General features: G+C 39.3%; 1 pseudogene; it reads left to right on the plus strand.

The window, feature by feature from the left end:
- The first annotated feature begins 18,415 nt into the window (after positions 1–18,415).
- Positions 18,416–22,219, plus strand: LOC148803335 (zinc finger BED domain-containing protein RICESLEEPER 2-like; annotated as a pseudogene).
- Positions 22,220–27,630: the final 5,411 nt, after the last annotated feature.

Below are 27,630 nucleotides of genomic sequence, written 5' to 3' on the forward strand. Positions count from 1 at the left end.
AACTGGGTTTTGAACGAGAAAAAGAATAACTTGAATGATCAATCTTTAGAGATGTACATCTTCTTGAAGGATTGATTAAATACAGAAGATAAGCCATAAGACAAAGGACATGATGAGATGCGATCATCTGCCCACGTAGAACTCTCCACGGGCGCCCCACAACCTATTCCCTCCGTACATTGGGAGTATCTCCCCATGATAAAACACAGGAGATGTTCCCAGTGCATAGAGGGGATGGGTTGTGGGGTGCCTGTGGGTCATGCTATGTGGGCAGCAGATCTAGACATGACACCTCCACTAATAGTTCACTAGATAAATATGATGGACATAAAACTTGAAAAAGTGCTGAATCCAATATTTTTTGTATTATTGTTATTTCTTAGTTTCAATTTTATTTGAGAATTATTTATAATATTTTCTAATAATCCAATCTTATTATAATATTTTATTTTTAATTTTATCATTTTATTAATTCAACTCCATTGTATTATTTCTAGGCGGACAAACAAAGCCTAGAAAAATTTTCTTCACATCTATTATGCCGTCGCCAAAGAAAGAACTTGTCATCACAAGAAAAATAAAATAAATTGAAACTTGCTGCTATGCCTCCATTGCTCCTTTCCAGAAAATACATACAACTAAAAGATATCATGGGTTGGGTTTTGAGGTGAAAGAATAAATCAACAAAATAGTTATGGTTTATCTCATATTCTCCAAAAGCCAAGTTTAAAGGTTCTACAACAAGAATTAAAAACAAAACATGAATTAAGAATGATTTGATGATTTAGAAAACTTAAATGGTTGAATAAGAATTTTTCCAAGTTAATTGACAAGACCCTGTGAGAGGAGGATGGGTATCTAACTATCTATCTATCTCAAAGTGAAAGTTCAGGAGGGCATTGTCACAAATGAAAACCCTATAGTACAGGGGTCCCTATAATTCACCCTATTTTTGACCTTTTTCTGTTGCTTATTACTATCCTAATTGGATTTAGTGGCCTGGACTCACACGCGTCAAACAACCATTGGGTTGTATTCTTCAGACTTGACAGTTGTAAAGCTAACAAAACTTGTTTTATTGCTGTCCTAACTCCTAACCCATTCAGTTGTTTTATCTTCCACCTCTTCATGGACACCAAGTTGCTTTCCCATGCCAAATTGCCAGCTAAACGTATAAAAAAACCCCTTCTAATTCAATCCCAAAAGACCATAATACCCTTGTAAGATTATCATCCCCTAGGATTAATTAAGGGTCCATTTGGTTCGTAATTGGAATTAGAATCAGAATCAGAATGGTCCATTCCCATAATTTGTTTGGTTCATACAGAAATGAGAATGTAAATTAAAATTAGAAAGAATAGAATTTAATTTTCAAAGGAGGGGTAAAAATAGTTATTCCCACAAATGGAAGAATGCCGTTCCAACAAGAATGAAAATGAGATTTCAATTCCACCCAATCAAACAGTTGAAATTAAAATACCCCATTTCGATTTCAATTCCATATCCCCATTCCCGTAAACCAAACGGGCCTTAAAATCTTAATTTGGGGTCAACAGCCAAGGCTGATTATAATAATTCTGGGAGCAATAACACAGTCACAGACCACCCAACAATATCCTTGGGTGTGAAGCTACGTAAAGTGAACGGTATCTGTCCACGCAGATAGAGATGAGAGATCCACTATTGAAAGACGGCATGGCCAAGAGCACAGTATTCCCAGCTAACTCATTAAAATAGTGCAAAAGAGAGAGAGAAGGGGGGAATTGGGGGCCCACTTAGTGTGATGTCTCCATCCTTTGAATTTTTTAGGGTAAAGCAGGTGGAAGTCTCCATCCTTTGAAAGTGATGGATATGGTGATAGATTAGAGCCTCAAAGCCAAGCGTCCTCCAGGCTCCAACCCATGTTGGGAGTCTTGTAGGACCCATCCATCCATACTGGCAGCTCCAATTTCTTTTCTGTTTTGTTTTAACTTCTATTGCTTCTTTTTTCACTGAAGACGTGACTGAGAAGGCATATTGTGCTGCCCACCACTACTACCTTTTTTTTCCTTTTCTTTGATTTTTGCCCACCACTACTACCTAACTAAACACTATCAATCCAGACATAATTTCATTGATAGGAAAAAAATATAAGCAAAAGTGCTTTCTCTTAGTACCTGTTTGGGAGGGCTTTTACAGTTTCTGACATGACGAGTTGAGAGAGATTTGGAATGCTGTCAAAAATAGGTTTAGAGTAACCATAAAATCGATTTTCATATGAAATTATATGCCCATTTGGGCTCAAGGTAAAAGCATGGTTTTCAAAACCGGATTAGACCGGACGATTATACTGGAAAAACCAGGAACCGGTCAGGTGACTGATTCTGCTTTTCCCCAAAATTGGATTCTCTCAAAAAACCATTGATTTTGGTCAATAAACCGCTGACTTGGGCAGTTAACCATTCAAACCGTTCAAACGATTTTTTAATTTTTTAACTTTTTTTGTCAAAAACAGGCCGATTGTTTGATTCAAATGGTTGGACCGTTCGACCCAATAACCGGACCCCTAACCGGTTCGATCTCTGGGTCGATTTTAAAAATCATGCACAAATACCCTCCCAAATGGGATGTATGTTAGGTAGCTTTCCAAAGTGGTTCAATCAATGCAACTCAATCATCCCACCAGAAAGACCTACGAAACAGGCTTTTAAAATGGGCTTCTCCATGCAAAAAAAAAAAAAAATCCCCTTTTGGTTGATTCCTTTTATAGGTGGGGTTGGGATAAACACTAATGAGAAAAAAAGGGAAGAAAAAAAAAAAGTAAAAAGACAAACAATCAATTATTAATCATATCACAAGTTTGATTATATATGGCACAAGAAAAACAAAAGGTTTCAAAGACAAAATTTGAAAAGTGATGCATTGATTGTCACAAATGTACGTAGAACTCTTGAATCGAACCAAACGATTAAATCGTTTGACTCAAAAACCAATAGCCAGAATAATTCAGCGTCCAGTCTGATTTTTAAAACCTTGCTTTAAATAGACATTTTTATTGTGTTGCCAATCCAGTCTTAGCAATTTAATTATTTGTTTGTTCGGTTCTGGTGAGAGAAAATAATGGATATTTAACATATTTATTAATTGACGAGATTACAACAAAGAAAAACAAGATGGACTCGTTTACTTCAGCATCAGCTGCACGACTATCTTCTATCCGATTATTAACTCCTTGAAGGTTGAGACTTTGGACCAAGGTTGAGAAATGGACTGCAATAAACTGAGGAGTCCTGGTAATTCCAAAATACTTCGAAACTCGAGAACTAATTATTCTTAATGGGTTTGTGTCTGTTGATTATATCACATTGCTGGTCACATCTATCCAGTCATATAGTGACAATATCGATGATATAAAGTATAAGAGATGTTTATAATGTGTGAATGAATAAATATAATAATAAATCCAGATTTCTTTTATATGACTGCAGTTCACGGTGGGTGGATAGAGAATGGATAAGAAAAATGAGTAAAAAATCCTGTTTGAAATATATCCATCAATGCCTTGTAATCTGTAGATCGGAATTGCTATATCGTACACATCAAAATAAATAAAGGGCAAGGGTTGAGCTACCTTTAAATAACAAAATAGGAAATAGTTAATAAGTCCTACTTAAACACTATTTTAGTAATTACCACCAAAACCTATGTTTAGCTTTGATGTTTAGGGCTGTTCAACTTATTGCCTTTTTTTATAAGTTATTATTTAGGAGTATTACGTCTAAGTATCTAATAAGTAGGGATGGCAATGGAATGGGTTTAGGGAGAGTTTTGTAAATTGTAATTTTTAAATTCTACTATCCTCCTAAACCTCCCAACCTGTATCTGCTCAAAACCATGACGGGTTAGATTTTGAGAATCCAAATTAACCCTCCTTACACACATGAAAGCGCAAAACCCTCCTTGCATTTAATGGTAGGGGCGGGTTAGGTTTAAAACCCGTATCTAATTTCCTATTATTTCTTGTCATATATAAGCAATAAAAAGTACTTTTATAAAATTACTTCTGCAAAAATACTTTTATAAAAGTGTTTTTATAAAAGTGTTTTCATAAAAGTGCTTTGTAAAAGTACATTCATAAAAGTATTTTTGTAAAAGTACATTCATAAAAGTACTTTTATAGAGTACTTTCTTAAAAGTGCTTTCATAAAATTACTTTTATAAAAGTGCCTTTGTAAAATTGCTTTTATAAAAGGGTATAATTGGCATTTTAAAAAATTTACCGGGGACAATTTTGGGAGAAAAAATTGAATAAGTGCTTATTGTATGAGCACTTACAAAAACTAGAAATTTGGGCTTCAAAAATAAGCCCTTATTTTTAAAATAAGCATTTATTTTGGACTTATTTCTCAAACACCAATAAATGCTTAATGGTGTGGTCTCCACCCAAATAATCACTTATTTTTAACCACTCCCAAAGTCTTATATGGAATTTTCTAAAGTTGGGTTTGGTGAAAATTCAAAAAGTCAACATATACATTTGGAAGGTCAGAAACATTACTTTAACATGAAGTTACTCTGAATGGCTCAATTAATGCAATTCGCCCCAAATGTAAAAAGCTATTGCAAACGACTCCGGATCTTTTGCCCACGCCTACCCACAATACACCACCCCTCGTGAATTGGGAACATCTTCCCCTGCATAATACTATGCAAAGGATGAGATGTTCTCCATGTATGGTTGCGATAAATGTGGGCAGGAGATTCGAGATCGTTGCAAACAGAGTCCTTCAACTCCGAGTTTAAGCTCATTCGACTAAAACGAACTCAACCTACCTCAAGCGTGCATTTTGATGCTGTCACAGTCACACATTGAAAAAGAATTGAAACTTGATCAAATAGTGAAAATGCTGACATACTAAATGAATAAACTAACTACAACCATTACCTAAATGGTGTTTGGTATAGTGGTGCTTATATATTTAGAGTTGAATCATAAAATACAATGAATGTCCATTTTTTTAGGGAAAATCTACGATGCTGTCATGTGCAGCAATTTTAATTTATTTATTTCAGATATTTTGGTTTATTGAGTCAGTTCAAATAACAGTAGTGGGTTAGAGTTGCTATTTTCTAGTAGTTGCTATTTTCTAGTAGTTTCTAAGTTGTTGAGTCTGTTAAGATATAAATTCCCTTATTCTCAAGCAATAAAATAACTAGATGAAAAAACTTCAAAAAGCTTGTCTTTGATTTCTGCTTCCCAAATTCTTTCAATTCTGCTCTTACTTTGTCTTAGCAACATAGCTCGAGGACGAGGTAGGAGGCAAGGAAGGGGACGGGGACGTGCCATTAACCTAGAATGTGACAGATTGGTATCAAAGCCGGTTATGGCTGATGATCAACGACTCCAACAGCTTGAAAATCAGGTTGAGAACCTGAGCTCAGGTCAAGAAAGGCTCCTTAAGCAGATGGAAGAACTAGTGGGGGCAATGAACTCCCGATTAGACTTGTCGGAAGAAGGGTCCGTCAATAGGAATCGGGGACCAGATGGACAGGGTGGTGCTAGGTACGCAGGTGGACTGGTGGTTCGTAAGCTTGCAAAGCTTGATTTTCCTCGCTATGATGGCTCGGAAGATCCAACTCTATGGATTTGCCACGCAGAACAATTCTTTGAATTTCAAGGGACATCATTGGAAGATCAAGTCAAATTAGCAGCCTATCACTTAGAAAAAGATGCTCAATTGTGGTACCAACGACACAAAAATCAAGGACACTTGGTTACTTGGGATGAAATGAAGGCGGGATTGCTAGAGAGGTTTGCTGTAACCGAATATGAAGATTTCTTTAGAGACTTATGCAAACTTAAGCAGATGAGAACTATTTCAGACTATCAAACTCGGTTTGAGAGGCTTCTAGCACAAGCTGGCACTTTGACAGACAGACAAGAAGCTGAGTGTTTTATTAGTTGATTAAAGGATGGGCTAAGGGCTGATGTGAGAGTCCAAAACCCTCAAAATCTGTCTGTTGCAATTGGGTTAGCACGTACCTATGAACTCAAAGCCCAGGAAGTGAGGCACTCAACCAACCCAACATTCCCCTCTTCAGTTCGCAACTCCAACAACCAATGGAACACCTCAACCCCAAGTGGTTCTAAAGGCACCAATCCAGAGAGAATTTTACCAATTCGTAAATTATCTCCAACCGAACTCCAAAAGCGGCGAGAGCAAGGGTTGTGCTACAATTGTGATGAAAAGTATACAATGGGTCATAAATGCAAGAAATTGTTCTTCATTGAAATAGAAAAAGAGGATGAAGAAGCCATAGGAGAAGAGTATGTAGAAGAGACACCAGCTATCTCTTTACATGCCTTGGCTGGGGTTCAATCGCCACAAACCACGCGGATCCACTCACAGATTGGTAAGACTTCATTGACGATTTTAATTGATTCTGGTTCCATTCACAATTTTTTTGCATCACAAATTTTCCAAAATCACCAGACTCAAGCCGGAAAGAAGCTGCTTGTTTAACGTGGTGGTTGCCAATGGGGAGAGATTGTCAAGTCCTGGGCGTTGTAATGGGGTAAAATTATCCTTTCAAGGCATCCCAATTGAGGTAGATTTTTTCTTACTTCCTTTAGAAGGTTGTGATGCTGTTATAGGAGTACAGTGGTTGGGTACTCTTGGTCCAATTTTATGGGATTTTGGAAGGATGCAAATGCAATTCACTATAGCTGGGCAAAAGGTGTTGCTACAAGGTTCAACCTCCTTAGAACTTCGAGCTCTTGAGGGTGATACCGTTTCTAGAACATTGAGGCAAAGTGGTGGTAGGGGAATTATCTTACAGCTTTGTGCAATCCAGCATGAGCATACAAATCATGAGGAGTTACTGTCTGATGCAATGGGGCCTTTGCTCATTGAGTTCAGCGATTTGTTTTAAGCACCTACGGGATTACCACCTCCACTCTCTCATGATCACAGGATTCCCCTCCAGCCAAGAGCAGGTCCAATTTGTGTACGTCCTTATTGATACCCGCATTTCTAGAAACAAGATTGAGCGCTTGGTAGAGGAAATGTTATTGCAAGGTATAATTCGGCCTAGCCAAAGCCCATTTTCCTCTCTGGTACTTTTGGTGCGGAAACACGATGGGAGTTGGAGGTTTTGTGTGGACTATCGAGCACTAAACCGGGTGACAGTCAAAGATAAATTTCCAATTCCTGTTATAGATGAATTGTTGGATGAGCTACACGGTGCCAAATTCTTCACCAAACTGGATCTCAGATCTGGGTATTTTCAAATACGAATGGATCCTCTTAATGTACATAAAACAACCTTCCAAACTCACCATGGGCACTTCGAATTCATGGTAATGCCTTTCGGCCTCTCTAACGCCCCATCTACATTTCAATCACTCATGAATGAAATTTTTAAGGCTCATCTAAGAAAATTCATTTTGGTATTCTTTGATGACATTCTAATTTATAGTAGCACATGGGTTGAACATCTGAAACATGTTGGAATTGCATTTTCTATTTTGCGATCTCATCATCTTGCAGTCAAGAAAGAAAAATGTCAGTTCGGGCAGATCCAAATCAAATATTTGGGGCATATCATTTGTCAATATGGTGTGAAGGTGGATCCAGAAAAAATAAAGGCAATGATGGAATGGCCAAAACCAGCAACTATCAAAGCTTTGAGGGGTTTTTAGGACTAACGGGTTATTATTGGAAGTTTATTGCAGGTTATGGCAAAATTGTAGCTCTTTTGACTGACATGTTGCGAAAAAATGCTTTTTCTTGGTCTTAAAAGGCGGAAGAAGCATTTGAATTATTGAAACAAACCATGACGCAAGCTTCATTTTTAGCCTTGCCAAATTTCCAGCTCTTATTCGTGGTGGAATGTGATGCATCGGGGAATGGATTAGAAGCTGTCCTAATGCAAGAACAAAGACCTATTGCTTATTTCAGCACCACCTTGAAGGGAAAACACCTTTTGCTGTCCACTTATGAAAAGGAACTTATGGCACTTGTTCTTGTAGTTAAAAAATGGTGACCTTACTTGCTTGGGCATCATTTTGTGGTTTGAACTGACCAACGCAGCCTCAAATTTTTTTGGGAGCAACGAATAATGACAGAACCACAACAAAAATGGCTGCTCAAATTAATGGGTTATGACTTCTCCATCGAATACAAAAGGGGTAAGAACAATATGGCCGCAGATGCTTTATCAAGAAGAGAAACACAGGGGGAATTCAATGCAGTCTCTAGTCCCCTTCCTCAATGGTTGGAGTCCATCAAGGTCGAGAATTGATCACACCCAGAGCTGCAACGAATTCATCACTTACACGAGCAAGGAGAGGCTATTGGACCATGGGAAAATCGACATGGCGTAATGTTCTTTAAGGAACGTATCTATCTTCCATCAAACTCAGAACTCATCCCAATCATTCTCTAGGAAATTCATGGCGCTGGGCATGAGGGTCTTTACAAAACTCTTCATCACGTAAAGGCGATATTCTATTGGAGACAAATGAGGAATGTTGTACTGGATTACATAACGCAATGTGATGTTTGTCAACGCCATAAGATAGATCACCAAAAGCCAGCAAGTCTTCTCCAACCATTGCCTATTCCTACACAGGTATGGACAGACATCTCTATGGATTTTATTGATGGCCTACTCCCATCTAAGGGGAAAACAGTACTCCTTGTGGTGGTGGATCGGCTGTCCAAATATGCACATTTTATTCCAATGTCTCACCCCTACACTGCACCAAAAGTGGCTCAAACATTATTTGAAAATGTGTTCAAACTCCATGGCATGCCAAGTTCAATAGTATGTGATCGGGACTCCACTTTTGTAAGTGCTTTTTGGAAAGAGCTTTTCAAATTGCAAGGGACTAGCTTCAATTTCCACTCATCTTATTATCCCCAAACAGATAGCCAAACTGAATCAGTGAATCAGACTCTTGAAATGTACCTGCGTTGCTTTACTAGTTCAAGACCGAAGGAATGGGTTCAATGGGTTCCTTGGGCTGAGTTCTGTTACAACACTAGTTTACATGCTTCTACTTGCAAAACTCCCTTTGAAGTGGTGTATGGAAGAGAGCCCCCCAATTTGCTTTCCTATGTTCCTGGTACGTCAAAGGTTGAAGCTGTAGATAACATGCTCCAAGCAAGAGATCAAGTTGTGAAAGACCTAAGATATCAGCTCCAACAAGCACAAGCTAGAATAAAGACTGCTTATGACCAAGGGAGAGTTGAGAGAGAATTCGTTGTTGGTGATTGGGTATATCTACGGCTACAACCTTATCGACAAACTTCGTTGGCTTTGAGACGGTCACATAAACTCTCCCCGCGATTTTATGGGCCATACCGTGTGCTGGAACAAATTGGTTTGGTGGCTTTTCGGCTTGATCTTCCGCCAGGAAGTAAGATTCATCCAGTTTTCCATGTGTTGCACCTAAAAAAACAGCTGGGTACAACTAATAAAATCGATTCTCCTCTTCCATTACTATCAGAAACATCAGGTCACTTGCAACCTCAGCCTATAGCAGTTCTAAATTCTCGTAGCAAAGGGCATAAATGTGAACTACTTATTCAGTGGCAGGGGCTTCCAGCAACAGATGCTACTTGGGAGGATGAGTACCAACTTCGAGATAAATTTCCAGACTTTGTGTGTCCTTGAGGACAAGGACGCTTCCACGGGGGAAGAAATGCCATGTGCAGCAATTTTAATTTATTTATTTCAGATATTTTGGTTTATTGAGTCAGTTCAAATAACTAGCAGTAGTGGGCTAGAGTTGCTATTTTCTAGTAGTTTCTAAGTTGTTGAGTCAGTTAAGATATAAATTCCCTTATTCTCGAACAATAAAATAATCAGATGAAAAAACTTCAAAAAGCTTGTCTTTGATTTCTGCTTCCCAAATTCTTTCGATTCTGCTCTTACTTTGTCTTAGCAACATAGCTCGAGGATAAGGTAGGGGGTGAGGAAGGGGATAGGGACGTGCCATTAACCTAGAATGTGATAGATGCATGCATGAAAGACATGGTATCAAAAGAGTTTTTATTAATCAAAATTCACCCGTGAATTTAGATAAATACCACCTGATTGGCTGCCATATTTATGATGATGCAGATTGGTCACAAGTTTTTTTAGATATAATGTCCTTCTGGTATCAAAGTCGAACCCTTTTTTAAATTAACCTGTCGGATTAAAGTATCTGCCAATCAGATATTTAACATTTCATATTTTTATTGAGAAATTTTATTACAATCAGAATCAATGACTAAGAAAAATGTGGTTTTATTTCCCAATTTGCCACATCATATATAAGGTGTTGAACACCCATCCTATTTACAATTGGCCTCCTGCATGAAATTTTAGGCATATGTCATCAATTGTGTTGGTGCTTCTGCTTTATAAAAGTGATGATTAGAAATGAAGTCATTGGAAAAACTAGAAGTATAAGTAGCTTCAATAGGCGATAAAATGAGAGAGAATATACTAAAATGGTTTGGTCACATGGATAAGGCCACCAACAATTTCAGTTAGAAGTGATTTGTTACAAGTTGAAGGGGCTAGAAGAGACGGGGTAGACAAAAAAATGACATAGCTAGTTGGTATAAAGGTGTAAATTGGGCTGTGCCGCTCTCGGCCCCGCACGACTTGACCCAACTTTGGACCAACCTGGCACAATGGCACGCGGGTCGTGCCAAGCCCAACACGGTTGTATGGGCCGTGCTAGGCCTGGGGTTTTAGGTCCGCAGGCCAGGCCGGCATGGCACGACTAAGTGGGCAGTGCCGTCATGGCCCAGCTCGGCCCATATATACTATATATATACTATTTATATAATAATATATAGTATATAATATATTAATAAAATAAATAATTGTTTTCAATTTTATTATACTAATTTATTTAAGTATTGTATATATAGGCAATTGTATACATCAGAATTCATATAAAATTAAAAATTCAAGTTTTTTTTTCAAATTGTTTAAATAAATAGCTTTGGCCCGATCTATGGCCCGGTCTAACCCAAGGCTTGGTCCACGGACCAGCTCAACCCGTGACACGGCACAAGCCTGCACAAGCTTGGGCTGTGGGCTGTGCCAGGCCGACCCTCTAAGTGGGCCAGCATGACCCGTTTTACACCTCTAGTTAGGTAGAAGTAGTAAGAACTAATGATTTAGGCACCAATAATTTAATAGTGGATATGACTTTAAATAGAACAGATTGGTGAAATAAGATTCATATAACCGACCCCATATAATTTATATAAGGCATTTGATGATGATGATGATGATGATATATACTTAATGTACATTATTTTCTTCTCTATCAAAAAAAACTCAATTTCAATATATACAAGAACTATGAGGGTTTTATAAATTTTTCCACCTTATGAAATTTTATAAATTTATATTGTATAATTGAAAACAATGACAAATAGAAATACAAGGGATACAATAGAATAAATAAGATTTTGGGACAATACATTAATAAAAACTTCGGAGGAAAAACAAACCATAAATTTCCCTTTTTTCAGTCCTATCGATATATAATCATACCTCAAAAAACATTATACATGCACCCCGAACTTAACTTTCAAAGGGTTTATTAACTAAAAAAAGTTGGTTGCTTTGATTCAGAGGGTCCAACTTCAAATATGATTTGTATAAATGGATCATCTAATATACTTATCTCTTTCCATCTTCTAAATTGGTTTTGTCACTTCGTAACTTCTTTATTGTGGAGTTGTCATTTTCTAACTTTAACCAATGTAGTGGTCCACTTCAACTCTTCAAGTATTTATTATTTCCAAACCAAAGTTAGTTGATATTTTATGACTATAAGGTGTATCCGGATGTGTTGACAATCTAAAAGCATGCAGCACGGTATGTTCTGACAAGGATGAACCGAACCGAGGGTATATATCTGAAACCGAATCAGTTCGTTTGATTTTTGAGAAATACCAAATCAAATTAATTGATTAATTAGTTCAGCGTTTTAGTTCTTTATTTATAATAAATTATAAATAATATATATATATATTAAAAATATAATTTATATATCCAATATCCAATTAGTTTGGTTAACTGCGGTTTTTTAATACGTTAATCAAAATTTTGCAAAATAACAAATGAAACCAAACCAACCGATTTAGTTAACCAGAGTTTTTGGTTCAGATTACCGGCTTTGATTCAGTTTTTCGGATTTACATGAGAGTCCTAAATGCATGGCTGGTTACAGTGCTGTTTGCTTTGCTATCTGCTGTCTGCATATCTGGGCTCAGCAAAAAAGGTTTTAAGTCAAACTACGGAGGGGAAAATCTTGAACTTGGATTCATTCCTCATAAAAATCTGCTCATACTGTATTCATAGCCACTTGCGACCATGGTTTTTGAACCACGGTTGATCTAGATGGTCGGATCGTTTGGCCCAAGAATTGTTCACGCAATTGGTTCTATTTTACTTCAAATCCAGCAATCGTTTGGTCAGGAAATTGTTTAGACAACTGGTTCCATTTTACCCCAAATCCGGTCCCTGCCAAAAACTGTTGAATTAGTCAATGACCCATTGACTCAGGTGGTCGAACCATCGACCCGTTCAACAGTTTTTTGGCTATTTTTTACTTTTTTGTCAGAACGGGGCCAATGGGCCATCCATTCGAACCGGGTGATCAAACCGTCAATCCAGAAATCGGTGGCCAGAACTTTTCCATTCCAGATAGTTTTTTAAAACCATGCTTGCAACTGTCTATCAGGAAATATCTCCATATGTTTTTATTCATGGGGAGATATTCCCAATGTGCAACTGTAAATTGTTGTGAGTATGGTTCAAGCACTGTTTTGTGAGGACTAAATCCGATCTTAAAAATCTTAGGGTCCATTTGGTTCACTGTGGGAATTGGAATTAGAATCCTCCAGAATCAGAAACGGAATGGTCCATTCCCATAGCATGTTTGGTCCAGACAGGGATAAGAATGGAAATTGGAATCAACAAGAATAGGATTTCATTCTCAAGGGAGGGGCAAAGAATGGTCATTTCCTCAAATGGGGGAATGCCATTCCAACAGGAATGGAAGTGGGATTCCGATTTCACCCAACCACACTTGGAATCAAAATAACCCATTCCAATTCCGATTCTAGACCCTTATTCCCACGAAAAACGAGGCCTTATATAGGGGATGTCACTATTTCAGTGAATCGGATTGTAACCCACATTGACCTAACCCTGTTTGGTAGGGTCCAGTCAATTTTAGTTGAGTTCCAGTTCGGGCTTGGGCCAAACCTTGCCCCAGAACACGCCTAATACGTTAGCAGACCTGTTCATGGGTCGGGCCGGGCTTTTGCTCTTCATTAACAAGATTTTTTTCAGGCTCGAGCTCGAGCCTGGCTCGACTAGTGGGCCTACAACTCGGGCCCGAGCCCGGCCCTCATAAAAAGCCCGAAGCCCGGGCCCGAGCCCAAAGCCTGACCTAATAGAGGCTGAAATGCAGGGCGATTGAGTTAACTAGTGGTGCGGCTGGCACCAGTGCCTGAGTTCGCCAATGCCGATGCTTGAGTTCACTGGTTCTTGAGAATATGCAACAATGCATGAGAAAGAGAATTGCGAGAGAGACAAGAGAGAGAGAGGAATGGTGGAGAGAGAGAGAAGATTCACCGCCGGAGAGAGGGGCGACTGAGTTCACTAGTGGTGCGGCTGGCGCCGGTGCCTGAGTCTTGAGAATATGCGAGTGCGTGCGAGTGAGAACAATGAGAGAGAGAGAGCCTGTCGGTGCCTGAGCTTGCCTATCACCTCTAAGACTAAGAACAGTGACAGCTTTCTTGGATACGCGCCGGTTATTAAGAGTGAGACTGAGGAGAGAAAAATAAAAGATAAAAAGAGGGAATAAGAAAGGTTAATCGGTTAGGGTTTATAATAAAATAAAAAATGTCGGGTCGGGATGGGATGGATTTTTGTGACAAATCCTAAGCCCAACCCGTAAATAGTCGGGCTCGGGCTTTTAGGCCCGAGGTTAAAACCCGTGGGCTAAAGTTCATGCACAAGCCCGTCCGAGGGTCGGGCCGAGCCGGGCCGGCCCGTCGGGCTACCCGGCCCATGAACATGCTATACGTTAGTATAGTGACATTAAGAAAAAAAAAAGTGAATTAGGGGTGCAGCTTGGGTGGGCTTGGGCTCTTGTTAAGGAATTGTTTTCAATGGACCTGATCTGAAATGTTGGGCCCAATGCAGTTTGAATTGAGTGGATTGGGTTACTGTTGAGCCAAACCCACACAAACCGAATCCAACCCATTTGGGTATTGGCATCCCCTATTTCCATGCTTCTCTCACTTGTTTATGAAATATTGGCATCCCCTATTTTGTCCATACCCTTTTTGATAGCTTTAAATTTGATTCCTCCCTTAAGTTCTGGTATCTGATATGTCGACGTTACATTAAATCCAACCACCATACGGCTTGGTAGTATTGTAATAAATTCTTCCCCTGAACTTTACCCTTATGCTGTCTTTGGTTTAAAGGAAAAGATAGGAAGGGAAAGGTTTAACTACCACCACATTTTTTTTGGTAACATCTTTTCATCTCCCATTAAATTTTAGATACTCCTTCCTCTTTTTTGGTAAAATAACTCTGTCACAAAGATAAATGATGTCCTGTCTGTCATTTATGATTTACCCAAAAAAAGGATGCCTAGTCCATTTTTAGTTTATTTTCTTAAAACAATATAAAAACCCAATCTAATTTTGGTTAATATGATTAAATTTTAATCATGTTAAGGTTTCGTTCGTTTTTTGGTAAGTTATTTACCCAGGTAAATGTAATTATCTGGGCAAGATTTTCCTGGGAAAAATTTATCCAGGTAAAAGTGCATTTACCAATGTTCTTTTATTTCCTAGGTAAATAAGGTAATGTCCATTTTAGCCATAAAAATCTATTATTAAAGGGGGTATTTTTGTCCCATTCAAGTGTTAGCAACTTCCCCCCTAGGTGGGAAAGTTATTTACCCACTTAGGAGATGGGTAAGTGATACCTAGGAAAATAAACTTCCCTGATCCCCACATAAATCTGAAAAATGAACATGGGATTCTTGGTCAATGGGAACCAAAATCCCATTGACCAACTTTCCCCCTGCCAAATTCCAAAAAAAGATCACCCCCTGATAGGAAAGCATATATGCAGAAGATGAAATGGAAAAAAAATAGAGAAAAAAAAAGTTCCGATTGAAAGATGTTAAGCTGCAATAACTATTAAAGGGGTGTGTACCCCTCGTTTTCATTCATTCTTTCTTTCTTTTTCCTTTTTATTTTTGAGGGGGGGTGTACATTGCCCCTAGAATTGATTTTTGTAGTTAAAACAAGGCCAACTGCCATACGAAAGTAGTCCTTTTTTTTCTAATCAATGCAATTTGGAGGGGTCCCCCTAGTTCTTGTATGTCAGCAAGCATTAGACTTGGAGTTAGACCTGCTCACGGGTTGGGTGAATGGGCCCAGCTCAAAGCCCAAGTCTAAAACGGTGTAAAATTGGACCCAAAACGCGACCTATGAACAGGTCTACTTAGAGCTCTCCTGTACCAAATATCTATCCTCTACATGAAATTATAACCCTAGTTACATCATCATCTCCTCCATTTTCTCTATTTGCTACATTCTCTAATTTTACAATGTGCCGTATATTTATGTTACTAGAGCATTTGCAAATTGAGGCAAATGATTGTAACTAGCGGAGCAAGATTACAGAGATGGAGTAAGAATACAATAGGCCCTATATGAGCAGGACTACAAATTTGGTTCTCGAGCTTGGTCCAGACCCAAACTCAGTCCAAGAACCAAGATCCTCTGCCTACGCCAGGTTATCGTTTTGAGCACTACAGAAGGGAAGCAAATGATCTAGCACATGAAGTGGCTGGACAGACCAAGTTTCATGAACTCAATACAAAATACAAATATGCTAGCTGGTACATGAAAATGCAAAGGTATTTCAGTGTGTTGTACAGTATTCTGTGCCTTGCAGGAACAATGTCATTCTGTTATTTTGACTCACTGCTGGAAGCGAATAGGTATGCTGTAGTTTAGCAAATATGGCTCTTACTCTTAATAATAAGTGCAAATGGATGGTCAATCCCTCTCCTGAGGTTGTCTTTGCTCTAGGACGACATGGTTGGTTTACCTCAGTGGCGCTCTTGTGATCGGGACATATATAGTGTTGTAGTTTTTCTTGTAGTCAGTGAATGAGGAAGCTACTGTGACTGTGTAGAGGACAGAAAAGTAGATGGAGAGTTGGAATGACTTATCAGCTGGTGCGTATTTGAAATACTGTTTTTAAGCAGAATTTTGCCTCGTCTGAATCAAATCTGGTGCAATACAGGAATTCCGGCGTTGTGCTCTAGGATTTAACAGCCTTAAAGGCACTCAGTAACAGTGCACTCGGTGCAATACAGAAAGATTGGATGCAATGACTAGTTCGTGCATGGGTGTATAAATACGCCTACTACTGTAAGAATGAAAGATGGCGACCTTTTCTAAAGGACGCCATTAAAGGGCTTGACAGAGAGATGCGAACTTGAAATGAAAAAGCGGATTGTTTGAAAAATGGAAAGTCACTTTGTTCTGAATTTAAAAGGAAAGGTTATTTGTTTTAAATAACATAATAGTTGAAGTTCAAATTTTCAAGTTATAAAAAGTAGCGGGTAAGAGAGCCCGGCCGGCTCGGTGCGCGCATGAGTCCCCATAACTCAAAGGCCATTTCCTAGTAATAATCTCTACACTTTCTTGTAATTTTCCCATGTGGGATTCAAGCAAAAGCTTGGAGAGGAAAAGTGGCTCATGGGTGGTGGGAAATTTTGAACATGAATCATTCATTCATAGAATGCACCGAAAGCGGACAAAGCCAAAATTTGAACGAGCCTGCTGGTCCGTTCATTTTCGTTTGAAGTTTGAATGTTGAAGGCTTGAAGCGTGGAAACTTTCGAAGACTAGGGTCCGGTGATTCCACCGCTCCATCTCAAAGTATCGTCGGCGGTATTTCGTTTGAAGCTTCGAACAAACTCTAGCGGTATTTCCCTCTCTCCGGCAATCTTCCTCTAGCCCTTTCACTTTCTCCAATGACAACACTCCTCTCAGTGCCACTCACTTTCTCTAGCGGGCAGTACAACACTCTCTCTTCTCTCAGTGCCCTCTCACTTTCATCAGCGGCGACAACACTCCCTCTTCTCTCAGTCTTCTCTCTTTCTTTGCTTGGATTTCAGGATGTTTCCAAAAGAAACGTTATGTAGTTTTGGTGATCTTCCTCCATCTCTTGGTTTGTGATTTTCTTGATCAACTTGCGTTTTGTTCTTCAATAGTTCTTGATATTGATATATCATTAAGTATGAATTCGTGGGATAACCATTTTCAATGCCTTTTCCCTCTTCTTATGGATTTTGCTTATTTATCATGCATTATTATATTTGGTTGTGTTCTAACCTTTTGAATTTGCTTTTGACCATTTATTTCTTAGGAAATCCCTATTGTCTAATTTGCACTTGGTAATTGTGTTTTTTTTAATGCCACTTGATAATTGTGTTAGTTTGTGTTGAACAGATCACTTGTTATTTTATGTTTTAGAAATATAGCTTGGATTTTGTCTTCTACATTTGAAATAATTTATTTTTTCTCCTTTTTTGTGTAATTGAGTGATTAACCATTATGATTTGAATATGTTTAAGTTTGAAATCATACTATCATCTTGTTTTTTAAAATAAAACTATAGAAGGAATGCTTTTTAAATTCTATTTATCAAATTAGTAAGTTGATCCCAACAATGGGCAAAGGTTTGTTATTGCTATTGATTTTGACAACAATGCTGAACTAAGAATTTTGAAACTGAGATTAATTACGGAATCCAAGAACAAAAAACTTCCTTGGGGAAAATTTATGCTATCGGAAAGACATGATACTGGAACGGCTTTGACCAATCAAACCTGCCCATGAATTTTGATAAATATCATCTGATTGGATACCGGTTTTATGATATTGGTTGATTGGTGATTTGGTTTCAGGTTTTTTCTGGTATTATAGTTGAACCCTTTTTCTTGTTCTTAAATTTGGTATTCACTTGCATTTTCTTTTTATTTTTACATTGGAAGCGGCATATTCAACGCACAAGCTGTAAATAGTGGAGGGATTTATAATTGTATCCTTGTAAATGGAGGTGCCAATGGACCGGGTTTGGTTGGACCCTATCTGAATCAAAACCAATTTGGATGAGCAGGACAGTCCAATAATACAATGTTGAATTAGACTAGTCCAGACCTAATTGACATGGTCCATTTGTAATGGACTCATATTGGAGCAGATCAAATTGGACCAATATCCAATCCATTGACAACCCTATTTGTAAACAATTTATTAGACTTTCTTGTATTTCATGTTAGTGTGAAAATTAATTTATTTTCTTTCTTATTGCATTAAGGATGGATGAACCAATTGCTGAAAATGCAAGTGTGCCTAAAAACCCCAGTGAATCATCTATGGCATCTAATTCTATTAGAAAGAGAGTTTGGTCCAAAGCATGGGATCATTTTAAGAAAATAAAATTGGATTCAGGGGAGCAAAGAGCTATTTGTAAGCATTGCAGAAAACAATATATAAGAGGAAGTTCTAAAGGAACAAGCCACATTTTAGGGCATGTACTAAAATGTCCTAAATTAAAACAAAAGGGCACAAGTGAACAAGAAGTTGTAGAAAACTTCAAATTTGACCAAGATAGGAGCCCAATGGACATAGAAAAGATGATAATGAAGCATGGCCATCCTTTTAGTATAGTTGAAGAAGAGTTTTTTCAGATATTGTCAATAATCTTCAACCATCATTTAGGTTTGTTTCTAAAAATACAATAAAGAATGATGTGATGAAGATTTACTTGGATGAAAAGGAGAGGCTATACAATTACTTTGATGGTTTGGATTGCCGGATTAGCTTAACCACCGATATGTGGACTTCGGAACAAAATTTGGGGTATTGTTGTTTAACAACACACTTTATAGATGATAGGCGGGAGTTAAAGAAGAAAATTATTGCATTTGTGGTAGGTGAGTGTTTCCATGATATAAACACTCTGTATGAAGTCGATATGGAGAGATTGTTAACTTGGAACATTGGTAAAAAAATATGTTCTATAACAGTTGGCAATGCCTCTAACAATGATGTTATGGTTAGGGATCTTAGGAATCACCTCTGTGTTAAGGATTTGCTCCCATTGCATGGTGACCTATTTCATGTGAGATGTGCTTCTCACATCTTAAACCTTATTGTGCAAGATGGGTTGAGAGAAGTATCACCATTGTTACATAAGATTCGAAAAAGTGCTAAATATGTAAGACTAACACCTTATAAGAAGCAAAAATTTGACAATGCAAAAAGCCAAGCAAAAGTAAAACATAAGAGATGGGTGGTTGTTGAATGTCCAATGCGATGGAACTCCACATATGACATGTTGGACACAACTTTAGAGTTAGAGGAAGCATTTTGTCGACTAGCTGAGCTTGACCGTGACTATAAGAATCTGCCATCTGATGAGGAATGGGAGATGGGGGTAGTAGCACGGGATTGAAAGGGATGGTAGAATCCATCGTATGGACACCAAAACAGTTGCGGAATGGGTGGGCGAATTTCAAAAATTTTTTACCTACCTTTCAACTGGGAATCGCATTTCCTAATTTTAGAATCAAGTTTCAAGGATCCCTCTTGAACTAGAACTGAACCAGATCTGAACCAAAAGAGAAGGGAGTGATTATACCTGATGGTGCGCAATCCGACTGGTCCTATCTGTCAACGATCTTTCCTCTGGCTGGAGCAGAAGGTGCCTGAAACGGGGAAGAAAGTGAGTATCTCCGGGGAGGGACCCGGTGAGAGTGCTCCGAAGCTCAAGTTAGTATCCTCAAAGGCAAGATAATAAACCAGATGGCGCAAAGTTCACATACCTCCTTCTTGGGGGGAAGAGAGCCTTTTATAACCATTTCGCACACTCACTCCCAAGCTCCTGTCAGGTCGGACATCATTACCTCTGCACTTCTGCCAGTTCGGGTGTCATCATCTCTGCTGGGGCAGACAACCGCCACTGCTCTCTTTGTCAGAGCCGTCTCTGTGACTGGAGGTGGCAGTGGCAGGTGGCCGTTGAAGTGCGGTTGTCAAGCGTCAGATCCTAAGTCAGTCAGGTGCGCAGCCTCAGGATACGGACTCCTTTGGTGTTAGGTACAGTTGTTCAGTTCGGTGGCCTGAATTCGAAGTGCTGGAGTGGTGTGCGAGGTGAAGTCTTGAGTTTGGGTAGAGGTGTGGCCCGAACTGCCCTGGGGTGGGCCAGTTCGAGTTTTTTGCCCCTTGCGCTCCTCGTAAGGCTCGAGGTCAAAGGGGGAGTTCGGGCTCCTTTTGGGGAGCTTGGACTGCTGGTTCCTCCTCTCGGAGCTCGCGCCTCGAGCGTATTGCCGTGCCGAGCTGTTGCTTCTGCCACTTGTTGGGTGGTCAGGAGGTCGGGCCAAATCTTCATCAATACCTGATCTAGAGAAATAATATCTCCCAAAGTTGGTGTTCACACCCAAAGAAGGCACCAAGATCTGCTCCTGCTGAAGATGACACAACAACAATGGAACAGAACCAACAGAGTGCGTCCTACACACTGAATCCTTCACAAGAATCCTTTGGATGACAATGAGCACCAAATAGAATCAGCCTTTCAACAAAGACCGATATCAAGAACTTTTCTTGATCTTTTTATGACAGAGAAAACGAATTGTAACAGATGGTGGCGGCTGCAACAGGAGGGTGCTAGAGAAGAAGATGGAGAACTGCTTTTTCTTCTCTAGGATTTCTGAGATCCTATCTCACAAAATTGCAGGGTGTGTTCTGTGTTAATCCCCTAGGGTTCGAATTCTTGTAATTCGAATAGGGTTTCCTCCAGTTGCTTAATGATTAAGAAAAGATCTCCTGATCATATCAGGAGTTGCCCTTATCCAAATCTGTATTTGGATTAAGACTCTTCTTAATCCTATATGGAGATTAGATAAGCTTTTGGGCTCATCCTAATCTCAGATCCGCCCCTTGTTAATGATTGATCAAATCAGCCCAGTTCGAAATGGGCTTTAGGCCCAATAACGTTATGTGCTCAAATGTCTTCCAAACTGCTGCCCAGTTGGGCTCCTTTGTATGGCATGGGACCCAAACATTGATCTACACACCAGCCACATGGGTTCGGCCCAACCTCTATTACAAGGCCCGGCCGAATTCACTGGAGGGCCCAGTGAACCCCCTAAACCCATCATATGGACCCTATGGGCCCAACACTTACACTAATGGTCCCTGGGCCAAGCCATCTTATAAAAACCCAGGGACTGTGGGCAGATGCAAGATTAGCCCATCAGGTGTTATCCCAAATGGCCTTACACTTAACCTCTCAGCCCATGAGGATCAAGCACTGCCCGGCAAGAGAGGACCTCTCCCTCGGCTGCAAGGAACAGTGCTGCACTCTCTACTTACATGGATCTTGAGAATTAAAACCATTTGCAAATGTTTTGAAACCATACTTAGATATATATCATATATATAAATTTTACAAAACAAAATTCCAACGATTGAAATCCACTGCCGGCAGTTTGGTTTCCATCAGAGAGAGTGCATCCCCGATCATTACCTTTGTCCAACAAAGGAGTTGATCCCGTCACCATGATCACCCACTCAGATGAATTCTCAGACTGTCCCAACATACCTACGTTTTGACCCCCGCTAAGGATCTCACTAATTGGCATATCAAAGACAGTCCAATCCGACACTTTGTGTAGTACCATAATCGGGTCTAGGGGTCAGGTGTAACTTTTCAGTTTTGCCCATCAATCTCCAAGGTCCAGGGCAATACTGGAAATCTGGTCCGGTTCAAGGGTTCAAGTAATTCTACACTTACATGTGCCTTGGGTCTCACCCTAGTGGCTGAGACAAGCCACCCCAACAGTTGTCAGCACACTAGTGTCAGCCTTGGCAGGATAAATCTCTCCAGACTTATCCAATGGCTGTGAACATTTAAAATCAACACAAGTCTCATTAAGTGTCCAGTTTTAGGGTCTTACACACAGAAGTATACCATACATAATGAATCAAACATGTACTTCATTTATTTACAATAAATATCAAAAGTACTTCAAAACTGATTAAAGCTAAAGGCATACAAAAACTGTCCAACAGCTCCCACTTGCACTTAGGTCCAATCTGGTACAAGCCAGAGTCCCATACTTTTCACATGTTTCTCAAACACCTTCTGTGTGAGTGGTTTAGTTAATGAGTCTGCCACATTATCCGCTGATGCTACCTTCTGAATCAGGATCTCCCCTCTACCAACGATCTCCTGCAGTACATGGTACTTCCTCTCGATGTGCTTTGACTTCGAGTGGGCTCGAGGCTCCTTAGCCTGGGCGATCGCTCCATTGTTGTCACACAACAACGGGATGGGTGATGTGCTGTACGGAACCACTCCTAATTCATGAGCGAACTTCTTCATCCACACAGCTTCCTTGGCAGCTTCACTTGCGGCAATGTACTCGACTTCAGTTGTGGAGTCTGCCGTGGACCCCTGTTTGCTGCTTTTCCAGCAAACAACACACGTTCCTATCGTGAAAACATACCCAGATGTAGACTTTCTATCATATGGATCTGACTAGAAATCGGCATCAGTATACCCCAGAATTTGCAGTGAACAACCATCAAATACCAGACAAAACTCTTTTGTCCTTCGAAGGTAATTAATTAAGTATGTTCTTTACAACTGTCCAATGCTCCTGCCCTGGGTTGGCCTAGAACTTGCTTACGACACTCACCGCCTGAGCAATGTCAGGGCGAGTGCACAACATGGCATACATGATGCTCCCTACGGCTGAGGCATAGGGAACGTCTTTCATGCCCTCATTCTCCTCAGAAGTCTTGGGAGACATCTTATTGGAGAGAGTGACTCCGTGCCTGAAAGGAACGTTTCCTTTCTTGGAGTTCTCCATGCTGTACCTTTTGACAATTTTGTCAATGTAAGCAGCCTGGGATAATCCAATTATCCGCTTCGATCTATCTCTATAGAGTCGAAGACCAGTATATAGGAAGCATTTCCAAGATCTTTCATGGAGAACTACTGTGAAAGCCATACCTTGACTGAAGTCAACATTCCTACATCATTCCCAATGAGTAGGATATCGTCCACATATAACACCAAAAAGGTGACCTTATCCCCACTGGACTTCCTATAAACACAGGGTTCATCCGGATTCTGCTCAAAGTCAAACGATTTGACGGGAGAATCAAAATGGATGTTCCAATTCCTAGAAGCCTGCTTAAGTCTATATATGAATCTATTAAGTTTACATACCATGTGTTCCTGACTAGCAACAATGAAGCCTTGCGGCTGTTGCATGTAGATATCTTCACTAAGATCTTCATTCAAGAATGTGGTTTTGACATCCATTTGCCAAATCTCCAAGTCATGGTATGCTGCTACAGATAACAGGATCCTAATGGATTTAAGCATGGCCACGAGCGAAAATGTTTCCTCATACTCGATACCTTCTTTCTGAGTATACCCTTTCGCCACCAAACGAGTTTTGTAGGTCTCAATCCTGCTATCGAGGCCCTTCTTCCTCTTATAGATCCATTTGCAACCAATTGCTTTTACCCTGGAGGGCAGATCTACTAGAGTCCAGACTCCATTGGCCTCCATCGAGTCCATCTCAGCTCTCATGGTCTCCACCCACTTTTGGGAATCTATGTCCAACATAGCTTCCGCATAAGTCACGGGATCCTCCTCACTAGTCAAGGCTTCCACTAAGTAACTATCTTGGTCCTAACCATAACGGACTGGTGGCCTGGATACCCGGGTGGATCTTCTAGGTTGGTCACTACCTGGAACCTGCGAGACATTTCCCACTGATCCTGAGCTCTCCTCATCAAGAACAATTTCCTAACGATGAGTGTCCAAGATATAATCCGTCTCTAAGAACATGGCATTTCGATTGCAGAACACTTTCTGCTCACTTGGGTCATAGAAAAGATAACCCACTGAATCCTTTGGGTAGCCTACAAACAGGCAACGGATGGTCTTGGATTCCAACTTGTCCGCACTCGTTCTTTTAACATGCACAGGACAACCCCAAATCTTCAAGTGTCTGACACTTGGTTTCTTTCCAGTCCATAGTTCGTATGGAGTTTTCGAAACCGATTTGGTTGGAACCCTATTCAGCATGTAAATTGCGGTCTCCAACGCATATCCCCAAAAGGATGTGGGCAATTCTAAGCGTGTGAGAAGTGACCGGACCATGTCTAGCAGTTTCCTATTCCTCCTCTCTGAAACACCGTTAAGATGGGGTATTGCAGGAGGAGCCAACAGTGAGATAATCCTATTGGACCAGTTAGAAAACCCAAAGGACCATCATTTACCAATCTTGTGATTCAGTCAATACCGATGTGGCCAAGTCGATAATGCCACAGGCACGTGGGACTAACCATGTCACGAGTCCTTTTCTTGGGGATTTCAACCGACGTAGTTTTGGTTAGGTTAGTTTCTAGAGAAGGATGTAGAACATAGAGACCGTTCTCCAGTTCCCCGCATGCGATGAATTTGTTGTTCCTTTTGATAGTAATCATATTACTAAAAGATGCAGTATATCCATCCACACAGTTTAGAAACAGAAATCAAATTTCTTCTTAGATTTTGTACATAAAGACAGTCTTTCAGTACAAGAATCCATTCTCTAAAATTCAATTCTACGGTTCCTATCGCCGTAGATTGGGCCTATGAACCTATCTCCATCACCGTAGATTGGCTAAGGGATTCCTCAGCCATTTAATTTCAGTTCTAGCCTTTTTCAAGGCAATAAATTCATATTCCATGGTGGACTTGGTTGTGCAAGTTTGTTTAGAGGAATTCCATGGCACAACACCCCCACCAAGTGTAAAAGTATAAACATTGGTAGAGTTGGATTCTAAATCAGAAATCCAATTTATATCACTATATCCTTCTAATAATGAAGGATAACCTCAATAAAATAAGCCATAATCCATAGTTCCTTTAAGATATTTTAAGTAGTGCAGTTTTTCAAATACATCAAACTTCTAACAATTTTGGAGTATTCTAATTAAGACACAAATTTCCTTTGTTAGTATTTTCTCAACATAATGTGATTAGGATAATAAAGTACTCTAATTAGTTTTGTAAATTTTCATTCCTAAAACAACATCAGCTTCACCCAAATCTTTCATATCAAATTTGGACATTAAATAATTTTTGGTATCTTTCACAACAGGCAAGTCAGTTCTAATGTTTGTTGGACTTAAGTGGGGATAGAGGGTACAACCACTGCAACTCCCCTGTTCTTGTCGGCAAAGACAATGAACAGTAGGATGGCAACGAACAAAAAAAAGGAGAGAGAGATAAAGAGAGAATAGAGAATGGAGAGAATGAGAGACAGATGGAGAAGAGAAAGAGGTGGGAGATGGAAGTGTTTTTGCCAGCTTGTCGTCGTTATGTCAAGAGTCGGAAGATGACCAATGTATAAATAGTAGATTTGAGCGAATTAGGTTGAATCTAAAGCTTAGGCTAGGTTTTATAACGGGGTTAGGGGAATTTGCAAATTCTGGGAAGTCTAGGGGTAGTTTCATAATTTTGGGAAATTTGGGCCAAAACCTGTCCAAGGGATCAAATCGGGGGTTATGGCTCAATGGTGGGGATTTTTGGGTCAAATATTAGAGGGTTGAAACAAGTCGGACCGTAGAAAGGGAACCTCAAGAACAGCCCTACTAGAAATTTAGAAAAAAATATATTTTTCCTTTTTTATTCAATTAAAACTATTTTATTTATATTAAAAGATGCTCAAAACCTAAAAAATTAATGAAAGATCTCACTATTACTTTAAAAAAGAGAAGAAAAATAAAGAAAAAATATCATATTTATTTTTTATTATATAATACATTCTGAAGTTGAGCTGGGCTTTTTTGAGAAAGCCCAAAACAATGGACCTAAAATCCTATCCAAGCCCAACTTGGATCAGGCTAGGCCAGCCCAACGGTCTACTTGACCCATGAACAAGTCTATTTGTGAGTGTGGGTCAATAAGATTGGCTAGATGAAATCTTTTTAGATGAATAGGCAAACATGGGTATTTTTTGTTGAAATTTTGGCAAGGTGGGATTTTTGGACATTCTGAGTTGATTGGCCGAGAGGATATGCTTAGGCCCAAGCCCAAACCTAGCCTGACCATCGGGCCTAGGTTTTAAGCCTAAGCCTGGCCCTATTGGGCCCAACTAGAAATTTAGAAAAAAATATATTTTTTCCTTTTTTATTCAATTAAAACTATTTTATTTATATTAAAAGATGCTCAAAACCTAAAAAATTAATGAAAGATCTCACTATTACTTTAAAAAAGAGAAGAAAAATAAAGAAAAAATATATCATATTTATTTTTTATTATATAATACATTCTGAAGTCGGGCTGGGCTTTTTTGAGAAAGCCCAAAACAATGGACCTAAAATCCTATCCAAGCCCAACTTGGATCAGGCTAGGCCAGCCCAACGGTTTACTCGACCCATGAACAGGTCTATTTGTAAGTGTGGGTCAATAAGATTGGCTAGATGAAATCTTTTTAGATGAATAGGCAAACATGGGTATTTTTTGTTGAAATTTTGGCAAGGTGGAATTTTTGGGCATTCTGAGTTGATTGGTAGCATTAGATTGGCCCAACTTGGCCCAGATCAGGCTGACCAAAAGGGTTAGTGATTTATTCAATCAAAAGCTTTGAAACAAAATCTTTTTAGATTGAAGGGCAAATGAAGGTAGTTTTAGGTGAAATTTTATAGGTGTGTATTTTAGAGTGCTTGGGATCTAGTGGTGATGTTTGATTAGTTCTGGAGGGTGAAGATCATAGGAATTTAGGTCAATGAAAAGGTTTATAATGGAATCTTGTCTTGATGAAGGGTTAAATGGGGGTCTTGGGTTAAAACTTTGTGGATAGGTATCTTGGTATGCATGGGTTTCAATTGTGTGGTTTGATTGGTTCAGATGTGTTAGGATCAAGGGGATTTGGTTTGTGGTTGTTTAGGCCAATAAGATGGTTTGAAATGGAATCTTTGCTTGATAAAAGAGTAAACAGAGGAATTTTGAGTTGGGATTTTTTTTGGGTAAGCATTTTGGCAGGTCTTGAGTCCGATGGTGGTGTCTAATCTAATGGTCAAAGTGTAGATGGGGGTTGATCATGGCCATCAGATTGATATCAAGTAGATTTAACTGTGAATTTAAGGGCTTTGGGGCTTTTTGTGTATTTAGATGTTTTGGAGAGATTGAAAGAGTTTGATTGGGTCTTCAGAGTGAATCGGGGGTTTAACGGTGGATTGAGAAAAAATCGAGTACTGACACTCCTTTTGATAGATTTACTAATTCCCAAGTATGGTTTGATAAGATAGATTCTAGTTCACCGTTAATTGCCTCTTTCCAAAAGGCTGCATTAGATGAGGTAATGGCATCGTTATAGGTTTTAGGATGTTCATCAACCATGTATGTGAACACATCATCACCAAAGTTAGTTTCTTTTCTTGCTCTTTACCTTTTTTAAGATCAAAATCCAACTCAGAATTATTATCAGGTACTTGGGTGTTAGGA

The sequence above is a fragment of the Nelumbo nucifera genome, chromosome 1, assembly GCF_055504915.1.
Source record: "Nelumbo nucifera cultivar China Antique chromosome 1, China Antique-T2T, whole genome shotgun sequence".
Lineage (NCBI taxonomy): Eukaryota > Viridiplantae > Streptophyta > Magnoliopsida > Proteales > Nelumbonaceae > Nelumbo > Nelumbo nucifera.